Source organism: Panthera pardus, unplaced genomic scaffold, assembly GCF_024362965.1.
Source record: "Panthera pardus isolate Hobbes unplaced genomic scaffold, ASM2436296v1 HiC_scaffold_1, whole genome shotgun sequence".
In the NCBI taxonomy this organism is placed as follows: Eukaryota; Metazoa; Chordata; class Mammalia; order Carnivora; family Felidae; genus Panthera; species Panthera pardus.
In genome coordinates, this window is record NW_026526654.1 from 37,640,759 (window position 1) to 37,658,031 (window position 17,273).

General features: G+C 37.8%; 1 long non-coding RNA gene across 1 annotated transcript; it reads left to right on the forward strand.

Moving 5' to 3' along the window:
- Positions 1 to 559: 559 nt before the first annotated feature.
- LOC109264190 (uncharacterized) lies at positions 560 to 6,410 on the forward strand. Its single transcript, XR_002078643.2, has 2 exons — positions 560 to 1,299; positions 2,933 to 6,410. It is a non-coding gene; the product is annotated as an uncharacterized LOC109264190 (long non-coding RNA).
- The last annotated feature ends 10,863 nt before the right edge of the window (positions 6,411 to 17,273 follow it).

Sequence of the window (17,273 nt, forward strand, 5' to 3'; positions counted from 1 at the left end):
AGTCTCAAAGGACGTTAAGTTGTATGCCTGGGGTTGCCGCGCTTTGACTGAAACCAGCTGCCTTGGTATTCATTCATATTCAGCAAACATGTACTGAGTTCCTACTCTACTGCCAAATGCTCTGATAGATGCTGGGAATACAAAGAATGCTCAAATGAATACACAGAAAGAAGGGAGAAACTAGTACATAAACAATGAATTAAAATATAATGAAGTAAAAATTACTATAAGGATGCGCATGAGATTGTTACCCAGAATATGCACAGAGGGGCACAGGAGGAGCTGCCCGGAACAGGTGCCTCCTGAGCTGTTGAGTAGGTGTATAGGGGGTGGAAGAGATAAAGGCTGTTCCAGGCATGGGAACTGCATGTGCAAAGACACAGGGACCCTAGAGAGGATTACATGAAACCAAACCAGGAAATGTTCAGGGAGGATTGCCTTAGGTTGCAGATGAAAGACAGAAGAGCCAGATCAAAAACAGTCTTTGCAAGTCTATGCTCAGGGGTGTGAATTTTCATGCTGTAAATGGCTAGGATCCACTGGAGGGTTTTAATTGTGTGAGCGACAAGATCGGATTTGTTATTCAAAAAGCACACTCCGGCAGCAGTTCAGTGGGTGGAATGGAAAGTGGTTACCCTGGGGACGAGCAGACCCATTAGGAAGCTGTGACAATCATCCAGGAGAGAGAAAATGAGGATAGTAGTTGGAGGAATGAGCAGATTCAAAGACGTTTTGGAAGCAGAACTGATGGTCAGGAGAGATTCACTGGATACAAACACTGAACAAAAGGAACAATCAAGAATGACGGTCAGATTTCTGGCTTGGACATCTAGGTGAATAGTAAATCATTAATCAAGATGTAGCATACTAAAGAAGTAGCAGATTTGCAGAATATTATGCGTACATATGGAATGAGCTGAATTTGAGGTGCCTCTGGGACTCCCAGGTGAATATACCATATGTGGTTAATATATTTAGAATTCAGAAGAGAGATTATATCTAAAGATTTAAGAGTAATTGTGAAATACTCTGTTGTTGAAGTTTTGACAATCTCCAAAGCTACAAGATCTGGGTACCATTGCTTCTACCCAATTCATTTGCACCATCTCTGAAGGAGGTACTAGCTCAAGCTTTGTTCCAAAGTACAAATTAGCATAGCAGCTCAGTAAACAATGTCTCTGAGCTTCTGGAAAGAAAGATGTTCAGTCACCATAAGGCTCAGAATTAATGAAAAGTCACAGAAATAATAGCTCTATTCTCCAGTTGCTTTTGAACCTCAAATCACTCTTTGGCAACAAGGTAAGAATTTACAGAAACTGCTGAAAAGATCTTCTGGTAAATAGAGCAGCAAAAAGAGTTTGTTTGTAATATTTGTTCTAAACAATATATGTGGTTAAATTTTGAAATTGCTAGTTCACATTCCTGACCTGAATTCCTTTTCTAATTGGAAAGTCAATTTTGATTTTGATTGTAGGGTATAATTCCTTTAGAAAAATCTCCTGTGAAGTTAGTTCCTTCTCATTATGTTTTTTTTAACCAGATAAAATTACAAGAATTAAATGATATGTGCTATGTAATGAATGCAGTTTGCCTATGCTTTAATGAGAAAACAGTTCCTGGAGGGAAAATATTTTTGCTCAGTTATGGGCAAACACCGACAACATCAATTGAAAACCCAATGAAAACTGTTACTTCTTTTAGGTTGGATAGAAATGACCATAATGTAAGGCCAGAGCATTATTGTTATTAATGCTTGGAAAAACACTAATAATCAATAATTCATTTCCTAATTGTGATAGATATGAAACAATCAATCCCATTGTTTTTCCTTTCCCATCCCCATACTTCCTAGTTGGGTCACAGTGGGAAGAAGAAGGGATTCATTTGTCACAGTATATGTTTTGTCACCAGAGTGAGTATCAAACCTCTCTGTAGTGTTTGAGAGAAAGGAAGGAAACTAAACAGGGGCTTGGCATATTTAATCTTCTCAAAGTTTTCAAGTAAATCTGTTCTACGAATACACAGAGCTAATAAATTTAAGACCATTGAAACAATAATACAAAACTATTCAGGAGTAATTATGACATGATAAATGTTCCATAAGTATTTGATAGTATTATTACTAATTAGATCTCCATTTTTTATGTGAGGAACCTCATACTCAGGGAGGTTAAATATTTATCCAAAGTGATATAGCTAGTAAGGGATGGGTTCTGATTTGGAAGCCAGGTTTCCTGGCCTCCAGAACTTATGCCTTTTCCATTATTCTATACTGCCACTTAGTGACAAGTACATTTAGTCCCTATTGAAAATAATACTCTCTTATAGTCTACTCTCACGGAGATACTCCTGAAGTTGGTAGATGAAAAAAACTTGACTTCTAACCCTTGAGAGCTGATTTCAAATAATCTTTCAACTTACCTGTGCCCTAATGTTCTCATTTGGAAATGAGAGATGTCATTACTGCCCTTCTTTATCAATACACTATGCAGGATAGTATATTACAGTTTCTATATTGTAGCATCCATATACATTATCTCATTTGGTTTCAAAACAGAGCTAATAAAAACTAACAGAAAGCACATGGAATTTCCAGTTTCACTAAATGAATACAATTCTTTGAGGGTCAGTTTTTTCACTTATAAAACTAGAGGTGAATTCTCTCGGGGTCTTTTAACATTCTTATAAAATGATGTTGCATATGGATTATTCCTAAGTTTAGATGTAGAAAAAGCTCAGAGAAGATCAATGATTTCCCCTAAGAATGTTCAACAAATAAATTATGAAATCCTAGGACCTGGGTTTTTGACTCCTAATGTAAGTCCCTTTCTACTCCATTGAACTACATATTTATTCTGATAGGCAAAGAAACCATAATGATGCTTGATATGAGTGATAATTTGATTCATCAGATGATTGTTTTTGCTTTTAGGTAGATTGATAAACTTCAAGGTAATTAGCATCTATAGTTGCTAAGCTGAGATCTGAGTGACATTGGTGACCTGCCAAAAGAAACAGTTGGCACCAGACTTTGTGAGTTGCCTTTCATCAGCAAGCTTCACTTTAAAACACTGAAGTCCACCCCGCCTGTACCTGAATTTCCCTCTTGAAACAAGTAACTAGTGCCATCTTTCTCTTGAATTGGCTGGCACTGCTGTGATATCAGTTATCACATGATATTCCAAAAGGCAATTGTGATCTCTGGCATCAACGCGTTGGCAATCCACTTGGAGAAAATGCAGTTTGATGTTAAGCGCCTGGCAGTTTTTATCATAGCTGGAATGAACAGAGGGTCCTTAAGTCACCCGGAATACCACTGAGTACTCTGTAATGCTACTTGAAATGTCGAAACTAGGTGAGAAGTCCCAAAACCTCAGGTTTCACAAAAGCAGAGTTTCAATTATCAAAGCTGGTTAGAATTGGGGAATCATCCAAATTAACCACTATATTTTATAAATGAAGAAATCTGTCACCATTTGTCTGGGCAAAGAAAAAAGGGATTGGAGCTAGAGTCTTCACTGGCTAATTTGTTCTGGGAACCATAGAAGTTAAACGGATGCTGGACAGACACCAACTATACGAGAGACATCATGCATTTTCTAAATATGTTGGTGTTCCTCCATATAAATCCAGACTATTTTGGTATTGCTTCATAAGCAAGTATTCCAACTTAGAAATGTTGAAAACCAATAGAGAAGTAACAGAAAGCAGCAGCTCCTCCTTTCCTTTCTTCCTCTCACTATGTCTGCATCAGGTACTTCTCTGATACAGTCTTCACACTGTCATAATTGACTATGACCTTCCAAAAAAAGTCAACAAAGCAACTCACAGCCTACCTGCTGTAGTCCGTGTATAATTCACATGCTGAAATCCTACTCCCCAATGTGATGATATCAGGAGGTGGGGCTTTGGGGAGGTAAGAATGAAGCCCTAATGAATGGAATTAGTGCCCTAACAGAAGAGAACCCCGAGAGCTCCTTCACCCCTTCTGCCATGTGAGCACAAAGAGAGAAGACGGTCATCTATATGAGCAAGGAAGTGGGCTCTCACCAGACACCAAATCTGCCGGTGCCTTGATTTTGGACTTGCCAGCCTCCAGAACTGTGAGGAATAAATTTCTGCTGTGTAAGCCACATGCTCTATGGAATTTGTTATAGCAACCTGAGTGGACTAAGACACTATTCAGGTTTTTCTGATAATGTTTTCTCCCCTCTTTCCACCCTGACAGTACATCTTTCTCAGTTGTCCTGTGTCACTATCACCAGGCTGCTTTTGACTTAAATAATGGCAAGAGTGCAAGGGCTTTTGGGACAATTAATATATTCTCTATTGGATCTGTTTCAAAGACAAAATAGCAATTGTCTTAGAGAACAAAATGGCACAATCATCAAAGTTATGCAGTGGAGGCTTTTCTATCTCCAGCTCAGAAGTCTTCCCTGCTCAGCTACACTTAGTCACCCTGGGTGCACACTGCTCCCACAGTGGTCTTCCACTCACAGCTCCGACTGGATGAAAGATGATGGGAAGGGACATTGCTGGTCCAGGGAGTGACTCTTCCAGAGTGAAGAAAAAGAAAGTGGTTCTGAGAGCACTACCTAAGAAAGATCTAAAGCTGTTTGGTATGGCCAGAAGAATATGATTTTCCTGAGTGACCTGTTGAACCAGTCTTATTACTCTGTAGTCTCAATATATACAGCTGGAACATAATTCCTCTCCCAGTACCAGGACAAGTGGGTGGGACTGTCTAACTCTCTATCCCTCCTTCTACTCTTCAAACTGCAAGATACTATTTTGTGTGTGTTTTCTTTTTTGAAGGCTGCCCTTGATGCTCAGCATAACCTGAGCTCACCTGGATAAAGGCATGGTTTAGGAGAGGGTACTCGGAGAAACAGTGCCCTGGGTCCAGAGCTTCCAGGACAGGGCCAGGCGGCAAGGCTTAATAAGGAAAGACTCATCTGATATAAATAATTTAAGAGACAGAATTCACAGTGGCCTGAATAGAAAGTGAAAACACAAGCATGCTGCTTCTCATGGACGGCAGAAAACACTGGCATGAAAAGTCTTGTTTTCCGGTTAATGAATTAAAGAAATAATCACAAATGGAATATAGACCCAAGTGACCACGTCATGATTCACTCATTTGTCCATGATGAATAAATTACCTGTTTTATGACTGAGCCATTCCCCAATGTGACATTAAAGTACCAAAAATTGTTAGGGATTGTTCTTTCTAGAGAAAGATGATGCTACTGAGCCACCAACAAGGCTCAATGTTTTCAGCAGTGAGAAAAGATTTGCAACATAACAGATGAGAACTATTTGTATGTGCTGATCTATATTTATGAATCAGAGAACATCCCAGGGGAGTTTTAGCTTCACTAGTAGGGGTTTTCAATCCTCATCTCTATCACAGCAATTCCCATACTGTTACACACAAGAAGGAATACACAGGTTTGATGAAACTCAAAAATAACTAGTGTTTGATGCTTCCCCTCCCATCTTTAAAAAAAAAAAAGCCAGTTTTGCCATGGAAATCCTTTAAAAAAAGAATTACAATTTCGTTACAGATAAAATCAGATATTGAAATAGCACACACACATATACATACAACCTATTGTATCAAGACACACAAAGAAAAGGGAAATATTATGACTAATTTTTAAACTAAATATTTTCAAAAAGATTCTCAATATCTCTAGATTGCCATTCTCTAGATAATAATAAACTGAACAAATACGTGGTATGACATAAGCAGAAGTGAAATGCATTTTACTAGTAAAATTTTACCTGGGGTGAGGTGGGGGGAGTAAACTAATGTGTCTAAGAGGAACTATCTTGTGTCTCATCCGCCATAAAGGATAACTACAAAATCTCTATCTAAAAGAAAAAAAGAGAAAAAGACAAAAACAAAAACAAAAACACTCAACGTTACAAATGGAAACCAGTGAAGCCAGGACTTGAAGTTTCTAGATCCTGAATCCTTGAAGATTGAGTCTTGATTGCAGAGCGAAGGGAAATACTTTGAGGTGAGCCCCACAAGCCCTCGGGGAGTAGGCTGGGTTTTGGCACAGAGCATGGAAGCATAACAGAAAACAGTGGCATAGGGTTTATAGTGCTCTCACTGCACTGTAGAGATAAAAATCAAAGTTTTAATTGAGGAAATTGGAAAATCTTTGGAAATGAGTGACATGTGTGCAATGTAGGAAGAGTAGTGCTTAAAGAGGAAATTTTCAAGCCTTAAATACATCCACTAGAAGAGGGAGAAAAAAGCTAAAAATCACACATGTTAAAATATAGTAAAAGGAGATCATGAACAACTTTATATTAATTAACTTCATACATTAAATTCCTTGAAAAAAGCATTACTTACCAAAATTGATACAAATAAATAAAAAATCTGAATGATGCCATTATCTATGAAAGAGATTGATTTCAAAATTAAAAACCTTCACACAAAGAAAACTTTGGGCCCAGATGCTTCAAAAGAGAACTATTCTAAATACTTAAGGAAAACATTATTTCAATCCTGCACAGGCTTTTTAATAGTCTAGATAGAGGGAGTATATTTCCCACCTCATGTTATAAGACCATTGTAATCCTGACAGCAAAACCTGGCAAAGACATAAAAAAAAGGAAAATTACCCATCTTTCTTATGAATAGAGACACAAACATACAAAAGAATATCAAATTAAACCTAACAGTATGGGAAAACATAATATAATTGGAATTAAACTAAGAGTGGGAGGTTGATTTATCACTCAACAATCAATCATTGTCATCCACTACACTGACAGAAATAAGAGAGTAATCATGTAGCCCTTTTAATAAATTCAAATGAATAAATAAAAACATTTACAACCATTCATGACTGAGACAAAACAAAATAAATGCCTCTTAGCAAAACAGAAGTAGGAGGAAATTTCTTTATATGATAGAGAGTATCTTCAAAGAAAACTTATAGTAAATATTAAGCTTAATGAAACTCTGAAAAATTTCTTTCTGAGATAAAGTTATCTTAAGAAATAAGGAGAACCCTATTGCCATTGCCACTTAAGAGTTTCTTGGAAGTCCTGCCAATGCAATAAGGCAAGAAAAATAAATAAAATATATATGCATTGAAGACAAGACATGAGAATGTACATAGAAAATCCAAAAGATAAACAGTTAGAATCAATAGGTGAATTTATCGAAGTCAGTACATACAAAATACACAAAAATAAATTATACTCATAAAATACCAATAAATTAGAAAATAAAATTAAAAATGATACAATGTTATTTATAATATATCAAAACATTAAACACATAGGATTATATCTAACAATAGTGTGTAAGAGAGAAAACTATAAAATATTATTGAAAGAAATTTAAAAAGATCTAGATCTATGTCATACATACTATGTCCATGAATTAGACAATAGTATCAGAAAAGTCATTTCTGAGTTTGATCTCCTGCACTCCTAGTTAAAATCTCAACAGGTATTTTTGTGGAGTTCGAGAAGTTGATTTAAATCAATGTGGAAATGTTAAAGACCAAGAATAGCCATGATGACCTTGAAGAAAAGTTAAGTTGGAAGACCTACAACATCAAATAAAGAAATTAAAATTTATAGCTATTGTAATTAAATTTATTATTCATTAAAGGATAGACAATAAATGTATTGAACAAACATTCCAGAAATAGTCTGGAAACAAACCCATATACACAAACACTGCACTGATGAGTAAGGGTTGTCAAATGATAGTTTATTTTGCTTTTCTTCTTCCCAATAAGTGATATTGTGTGAACTGGAAAACAAATAAAAATAAACCTTGAATCCCACCTCACTATCTTATATCATAAATAAAAATGAATTCCAGATGGAATAGATTTCAATAGGAAAAGTCAAACAATATGTTTTCTGGAAAATAATGTAAGAGAAAATATACATGAGCTTAGAATAGGCAAAGACCTTTTAAACAGGACACAAAAATGCTACCCATAAGAAAATGATAGATAAGTTGGACTTCATTAAATTACTAACTGAAACAGCCCCTCCCATGTTTTAGAAGAAGGTAGAATATCCAACTTTTAAAAATCATAACATTAAAAAAATTTAAGAAACCAACATATGGTAAATTAATGATACCTAATTAGCAAAAATCTTGTCTAAAAAAAATTAAAACCTTAACCATTTCAATAACATGTATTCCCTCAACAGAGATGCAAGAGATAATTACTTGGCTATAAGTCAGTTAATACTGAATCACATGATGTAGTAGTAGGCAAAGAATTAAGTGTGTTCCACAGAATGCATTTTAAAATTCAAAGGTGGTTTAAAAAGGTAAAGTTAATCAAAATGTCTGTGAACACCTGGCTTCCTTCTTTTTAGTTAGGCTTTTCTGAAGCACAGTTTTGACAGCATCATAAAAGTGGAACTGAAAGACCATCGGGGAGAAAGCAAGTGAGTGTATGAGACATGCACAGAGGTTCCACCTCAGAGAACTAAGGCTGGAAGGATGTATTCAGTATTTATAATAGAAGTTTGACTTAGAGCTTGATCTCCTATCATGACCTATAGCTAATAGATTATGTTATTAAACCTGTTGGGAGTGGGGAGACCTAATTCAAGAATAAGAATAGAATAAGAATAATACCCTGCCATCCAGAGGTATGAGATTCAAGTCCATAAGTATAAATAAATTAGCCTCAAAAGTAATACTGCTTAATTTTTAAAAAGAAAACAACCAAAAAACAAACAAAATACCAAAAACTCTCCAAAGGCTTCATGTCCTACCATTATAAAGTAACAAGACTGAGCTCCAAAATGTTGGGTCCGGCCAGCAGGACTGGCTACATAACTTGTGATGCCCATTGCAAAATGAAAATGCAGGGTTCCTTGTTCAAAAATTCTTAAAATTTTTAACACTCAGCAACAGCAAAGCTTTAAACCAAGTACGGGGCCCTGCTGGGCGCTGGGCCCCGAGTGACTGCCCCATGCCGCTGATCCTGTCAGCCAGCAAAGACTGTCCACAAAAATCTAGGTTTTCGTCCACATTTTCCTACAAGGAAAACCACACCATCAGCGGTGTTGTCTGTGACAAAGTGTGAAGTTTTGGATTTGATGTGCTTGTCTTAGGTTAAACAGGGGATAGTATCCTCATGCTGAGTCTTCTGTGCTTGTATTCTGAAACAGATAGTTTGCCCATTCAAGGCTGTGATCATCAGAATACATCCCCATTTCTGTCTCCAGTCTTGTGTTCCTTACACTGCCCAGAAAGAAAGCATTGTGTGTATGGTGGTTTTTTTCATGCCCCAGTAAGCTTTCAAATTGGGCCAATCAGAGATGATACATGCGCACATAATATCTAGCTTGCTTTAATCTATCAATTAATATAGAGAGACTATTTAGAATATTTAATACAAAGAACAAAAGAATGCCATTACATGAAAAGTGTAAGAACCAGTTTCAATTGTGTGCTATTCCATTCTGCCTTATCCAGCCACTTTATCTGCATGGATTCCTTCCAAGAGATAAATCTTTCAAACAGGACTTTTTTTTTTTTTTTTTTTTTTTGTGAGTTATAGCCCATGTCCTGTCAGGTTGTGTATCAAAACTGCAGGTGAATTTTCACCTCTTGATTCTGCTAAACTGTAAAAGGGCTCACAAGGCAAGAAATCTTAGATCTTTTATTCATTCTAGGCACTGAAAAATGGTAAAAATATTTTTTCCTGCTAAGTACAGAATATGTGTCTCCTGATATATGGCAGGAACACTAAAAATAGGACCAAGTACACATCTTTGTTTTATCCAAAGGACATAAAATATACATTTAAAGTTACAACTCAGGGTATAGTTTGCTATTTCTTACCATTAAGAAACACATTTCCAAAATCAATATCTACTCCTATTTAGGTTTCTTGGAAGGGAAGAATGAAATTGAATATGAGAAAATGTGACTGGTAATGAACAGTAAGAAAGGGATATTTATACTTTATCTTCTGTAGTCCATCCTGTGAAATAAGAATGAAGCCAGGGGACTGATGATAACAATCACATGCTTTTATGAGCTAGGGAACCACCATCTCATATGGTAGAAACCACTAAGGAAGAGTGCTGACAGCAGCTGACAGAAGCAGAGCACCTTAATGCATAATTTAAGGATAGCTTGTTACAAGAGGAACTTTAGCAAATGTGTACAAGGTGAAGAGTTAGTGCTATGTAATGTAAAATTAGTATCTGCCTTGGTTGGGGTTTCAAAGAGAGCAGAGAGAGGCATTTAGCAAACTCCTTACAGTTTGGATGATTCTATCTCTTATTGCCATCTTTGAAATTGTTTTCACATTGGATATTCCTATCTTACACACCTTTTGTTGTTGTTGTTGGTTTTTGTTTTCCTCAAGATTTTATTTAAGTTCAAATTAGCTAACGTATAGTATAGTATTTGGTTTCAGGAGTAGAATTTGTGCTTACATATAACACCCAGTGCTCATCACAACAAGTGCCCTCCTTAATACACATCACCTAGATAGCCCATCCCCCACCCACCTCCCTTCCAGCAACCCTCAATTTGTTCTCTATAGTTGAGAGTCTCTTATAGTTTGCCTCCCTCTCTGTTTTTATCTTATCTATTTTTCCTTCCCTTCCTCCATGTTCATCTGTTTTGTTTCTTAAATTCCACATATGAGTGAAATCATATGATATTTGTCTTTCTCTGACTGACTCATTTTGCTTAGCATAATACACTCTAGTTCCAGTTACGTCATTGCAAATGGCAATATTTCATTCTTTTTGATGGCTGAGTAATATTCCATTGTACATATGTATGTGTATATGTATATGTATGTGTGTATATGTATATGTGTGTATATGTATATGTGTATATGTATGTATTGTGTGTACACACACACACACACACACACTAGAGCTTCTTTATCCATTCATCAGTTGATGGACATTTGGGCTTTTTCCATAATTTGGCTATTGTTGATAATGCTGTTACAAATATTGGGGTGCACATGCCCTTCGAATCAGCATTTTTGTATACTTTGGATAGATACCTAGTAGTACTATTGCTGGGTCATAGGGTAGTTATACTTTTAGCTTTTTGAGGAAGCTCTATACTGCTTTCCAGAGTGGCTGCACCAGTTTGCATTCCCAACAACAGTGCAAGAGGGTTCCCTTTCTCTGCATCCTTAACATCTGTTGTTTCCTGAGTTGTTAATTTTAGCCGTTCTGACAGGTTACACACTTTTCTTCCATGCAATTTGAGTTCAGAAAATAAAAGCTTATCTCTACAGGTTTGGGGACCTTCTACTGCATCTTAAGAGTCATTTTCGATTACTGTTTCTTTAACCGACTCTTCCCTTGTGCCCATCTTCTTGGTCTTTCATCTGGAACATTTTAATGACTTGACTGCTCTGGCTCCAGCCTTCTTTCCTTCTGATCCATCACTCAAAAAACTTCTAATTTCTCATTTCAAAATGCATATTTCGGGGAACCTGTGTGGCTCAATCGATTAAGCGTCTGACTTCGGCTCAGGTCACGGTCTCATAGTCTGTGAGTTCAAGCCCCGTGTCAGGCTCTCTGCTGGTGGCTCAGAGCCTGGAGCCTGCTTCAGATTCTGGGTCTCCCTCACTCTCTGTCCCTCCCCCACTCACACTCTGTCTCTCTCTCTAAAATAAATAAACATTTAATGTTTTTTTCAAAATGCATATTTCATCATGCCACTCTCTCTTGGCTTACAGGATAAAATCTTGACTCCCCTATAGATTCAGAGTCCAAGGAGCCACAGTGGGGGAGGAAGTCTTAGCCAAGTCCATGTACATTTAATTCCCTATGCAACCCTGGTGCACCAAAGGCTAACCTCAGTGCTCACTGATACTCAAAATTATATTGTCTTGCCTTAGATTTAGAGGCTTTTGGCTATACACCCTAACCTTTAGAGATTGCTCAGTGTTTCTTGATCATACCTGGCTCACGACCACCCATGTTCTATTCCAAGGGAACACACTTCCCAGGAAAAAAGATTCTAAGCTGAGCCAAGGACACACTTCCAGGGAGTTTTAAGTTGAATACCAGGGTAGTCCTCAGGGAAACGAGATAAAACAGACTACTTGGACTAGTTCAAATTCTAGGTATAAACCAAGGGGCAAAACAGAAGAGCAAAGGTTCACATGTGGTCCAGACCAGACCAGCAGGTTCAGGATTTCGCTGGGATTTGTAGTTAAAGCCCATACAAGTCAACTGTGTGTTTGACTGAAGTGTTCCTTCTGCATATACCACTGGGAATCTAGCACAGATTCCCGTTGATGAATTTGGACGTTCAGAATCTGTCCATATCTCTTTCTAACAAGGTCCACTAGCAAGGACTGTCTATATCACATCAGCCTGTAGCAGGGGATTTGAACCATTTCCCCTAATTACACCAAATGAATTCAGTGAACAACAGAAGGGTACAACTTAAGATGAGAAATCACATTACCCACAACTGAATTTTATAAGTTTTTTTTTTCAAAATCATATATTTAATATAGTACTCATGTTAAGGCTGAGCAGAGGATATTGAATCTCTGAAAGATCTTAGCAAATTATGTAAACATCACTTTATTTGCAGTGTAGAGCCAAATATTTCCTATTAATGAAAGATTTCTTTACCAAATTCCCATAATAAAGCTGTTTATGGTATTTTCTAAATGAATTGAGTTACATCAGTCCTCAGTGCAACACTGTCGCCTTATAGCTTTAGGGGATTTTTCATATTCCACAAGGGATTTTATTTAAGAACTAGTCTTTTAACAATTATGTCTTTCTTAATATTTTAACAACTTTACAGACCTCTTGGGGTGTCGTGTTACACTGAAGCCTCTTGAAGCTTCACAAAAATGGATATAAAAACTCTCAGAACTATTCCCAGAACCAGATTAATCCTCCATGGGAGACACTTCGATCGTGTGACCACACAAAACATCATTTTCTTAGTAGCACATTAGGATTTCTGTATAAATCAATGTCTTCTTTTGTCTTCCTTTTCTTAGATGGAAGAAACTTAAAATGAAAAAAGAAGAAAAGAAAAAGCCCCACCTGTAGCCCTTGGTAGCAATTTAATAGCTGACAAGAAGAGGGCTTCATGACCACAGAGATACTAGTTTTGACATGAAAATACTCTGTCAGAATGTGAACTCTGGTCCAATACATGAACAGATACCGTTTCCCCTGACGCTTTTTGGCGAGACTTCACAAGGAACCTGTTTTCAGCATTTCAGTCACCTAAAACTGAACAAAAAGCTAATGCAGTTGAGGCACCAGAGTTCACAGGGCTGACAAATGGATAAAATGTTCCTTTGCTAGATTAAAAAAAAGCTTTAAAACTGTTTCTGACATCTTTCTATGTGTGCATGCATGCACCACCACCAGGAAATCGAGCTCCGACTTGTTGCTTCTAGAACTCTTTTAATCTCTCCTCCCTCCTTCTGGCATTAGCATGTTTTCCATGACGGCAGTGTGAGTTCTTATAAATGAAGGTGCTGACATCTACACTGGTTTTGGAGCCTTCTTCCCGATGTCTCAATATTTTTGGAAAGCATGATTGCCAAATGCCCTGACCACAGAAATCACAGGATGGACTTGGGATTTAAAAGTCTGACCCAAAATAATTTTAGGTCATGCTGAAAGGACTCAGGCCAATCAAAACTCCCTTTCAAAGGTGCTGGCTAAGATCCTAGTTAGGCAGCATGTAGTATCCTAAAGGTGCATAACAAGACCTACAGAGAACAGGAGGCACAAAGTCTTAGGGATAGGTTTGGAATAGCTAATTCTGTTGAGTTTAAGTCAGTAAATGCAGACAGACCAAGAATAAAATTCTATTCAGTACCGATATGAAAATAAAACTTAATTCCTTAATGATTTATGTAGGAAAGAACAGGCACGGAACATAGTCTGGGAGTCCACCGTGATTAGACTGAGATATCAGGTCAGTCCCTCACATGTGCCATTTGCATTAAGACACAAGAAGTTTCTGGAAAACATAATGAAAACTCATGGAGCTGATAACTGCTGTGATCTCTGAGAACATGAGGGCCACTAAGGTGAATACCCTCAAACAGAAGGTTGAAGTAAAGTCTGTTCACCAACAGATGCCCTGGCTGGCAAGGATCTCATCCTTGAGATAAGAAGAGTTAAGTTTCCTGAGTTCGTTCCCGGGCCTGATGGTGTAGCACTCTACAAATACACTCTGTCCCAGGCCCTTAGGGAATCTGCCCCAAATGGTTCTAGGTAATGGCTTATAAATGGTAAGAACACAGTGGCTTTGGCATAAGAAAAGGCTTAGAAAGAGCAGTATTCTCGTCATGGCAAAGAAGAGAATTTGTAAAGAGAAATGCTGTGCCCAGAGTGGAGTGATAAGGGTACCAACAGCAATGGCAGTGACCTCAATGTCCCTGGTATCTGTGCCACTCCTGTGCTTTACCAGCGGTGTAGAAACCACCCAACAAGGCCCCTGAGTGGCACTGAGGGTATGCAAAAGGAACCCTGGGGACAAATATCTCCAGTGTAGTTCTAGGGACCATTGGATAATAGATCAATAGCAGATGGTCCTTGGGAACAGAACAGCTCTGAAGAAGGGATGAGTATGAAGAAGGACAAGTAACCACATCTGAGGGTAGAAGTAATCCCACTGCCTCTGGTGCTTAAATGACTTGAGTAGATTTTTTTACTTCATTTCAGAGCCAAAGTAGTGAAGTTGGGCAAGAAAGACATGGGAAGGAAATAGTTAGCATCCTAAAACCACACCACTGGAAGTTTTAAAATATGGTTTCCTCAGAAAATTAATGCAAAAATGTAGATTTCTCTAGCTATCATAAAAACTTGAATTTATCTTTGGCTATAATTTATAAATCTCTAATGTGTTTTTCAGACTCAAGAAGGGGTTCCATTTTGTTTAAAAAAATGTATCCCATTTGGTCTAATCAACAATCAAGGCATTGAACAAGTAAACACTTGGGTCTATCTATGTTGTAAATGTTCACCTTAGGCATCTCAAGTCCATTATCTCCATCTTTCCCTCAAGACCATCTCCTCTTCCTATGCCCTACACTGCAGAGGCTATCACCACAATTACCTAGATGGCCCAAGCAAACAAACTAGACAGTCTTGATTCCTGTTTCTCCTTTCATTCATTTATTCGTTCATTCACGTAATCCTTTTTTCACCCAATAAATATTTTGGAATACCATGTATGTGCAGGGTACTCTAATTAGTGACTAGATAAACAACTCAGAGCACAGCCCTGTAACTATGGCACCTTCCACAATCAAGTCAGTCACCAAGACCTTTTGATTTAGCTTCATTAGCATTGCTTCAATCTGCCCCCTTCATTCCATCTTCACTCCCACACCTTAGCTTAGAACAGGGTTTATCAACATTGGCACTGTTGCTATATTGGGTTGGATAATTCTTTTTTTGTGGGTGGCTGTCCTGTGTATTGTAGAATGTTTAGCCACATCTCTGGACTGTACCCACTGGATGCCAGTATTACCCACCCCCAGTTGTGACAACCAAAATACTTCCAGACATTGCCAATATCCCGGGGGAAGGACAAAATCAATCCTCACTCCTATTCCATTAAGAACCATCATCATCTCACTGCTAAGTTACTAAAATGAACTCGTTACTAGTATCCTTTCTTCCTATCTTTTCCTCCAATATGGCATACACATTATGGGTACTTCCATTTACTCAGCCATTTCTAAGCACGATCCCCTCATCCTATTTTACAAACAAATCAGTGGATGACTAGTGGAGTGATTAGCCAATAGGCAGAATAAGTAGAGCCGGTATTCAAAATGAGTGTCTGACTAAATAAACAAAAAACCTGTGCTTTGATCCAATAAGCAATATTCTCTAGGTTGTTATTCTAATACTAAGAATTATTTTTTTTCCCCTCATATTAAACTCATTTGATGGCTCCTCACGGCCTGCATGGTGAACCAGGATTTCCAGGGTTTGATGCTTGGTCACCCGTCCACCTCCATCTTTCCCCTCTACTTCCATTTCCTGCCCTATACTCCTATTCTATTGCCCTTTGTGCCTTTACTGTGTTTGGCACCCATGTTTGTTCTAGTTTCTGGGATTTTCCTCATGCTCCTCTTCTACCTGGAAAGCATTCTCTTTGTTCTTGTCTAAATCCTATCCACTCTTTAGGACTTAGTTCAAGCACCAGCTTCCTGCGAAGCCTTCTCTGACACCCTCAGTCTGTGTTACGGGCACCATTGCTGCCTCTGTGTCACATCCTGCATATATTGCTATTATATGTCTCATCACAATGCAAATGTTGGGTTACGTGTCTCCCCTGTTGGTCTCGCTTGTCAAGGGCTGTCATGAGGCTATTCTAGCCTCAGTTTCTTTATTGTAAAATAGGAATAATAACAATAGCTGCTTTTTTCTGTTGTTTGCAGGATTAAATGAGTTATATTAAGTGTTCAGAAGAATTCCTAGCACGTGTGGATGCTACATACACATCAGTTGTTATTATTTGAATTACAAAAATCTAGTACACTCCTGGCACATGTTGGAAATTCAAAAATCATTGATTAAATAAATACTTTTATCACAACTCCCAGGATAATTCTTCAACTGAAATTCAACTACAATGTGGCATAATCAACGTTGTGCCTCCCCATGATGAAACAGAGCTAATTAGTTCAGACTAGGGTCACAACTGGACTAGAACTGCACTGAGGGTGCAAACAGTCATTCCTCAATCCCCACAGTGAGTCCAACAGATGCAAGAATCTCGCAAAGCTGCATTTGAGACTCCAGACCCAAAGTAGATGCTCTCTAAAACTCTTGCCATGGAGAAAAATCAAAAGCAGGTAGGTGGTTTTTACCTCACTTTTGTGAACCCTTTCGTGTGTGTGTGTGTGTGTGTGTGTGTTTTCTACATCATTCATTCTTCCCATTTATTTTCTGGGAGCTACTTTTTTCTCTTTTTAAGTTTCAGCTCCTAAACTTTCTCCTTTTTGTAAGTAGATCTTTCTGTGGCTGCCCTCAACAGTTCAGAGTCACAAAGTATCGAAACAGGTTTTTTTTTAACTTTATTATTATTATCAAACAATTTGCTTCCCCAAACTCAAAATTGTAAGGATGTTACTACAGACAAAAACATCAAACTAGTCACCAAATTACTTGGATCGAGAATTGGCTTGGGGGCACTGACTCAGTCTCATCAGGAAAAGCTTTGCTATTTATCTTCTAATATAAAATTCTCTACGTTTTTCACTGAAGACCAATTG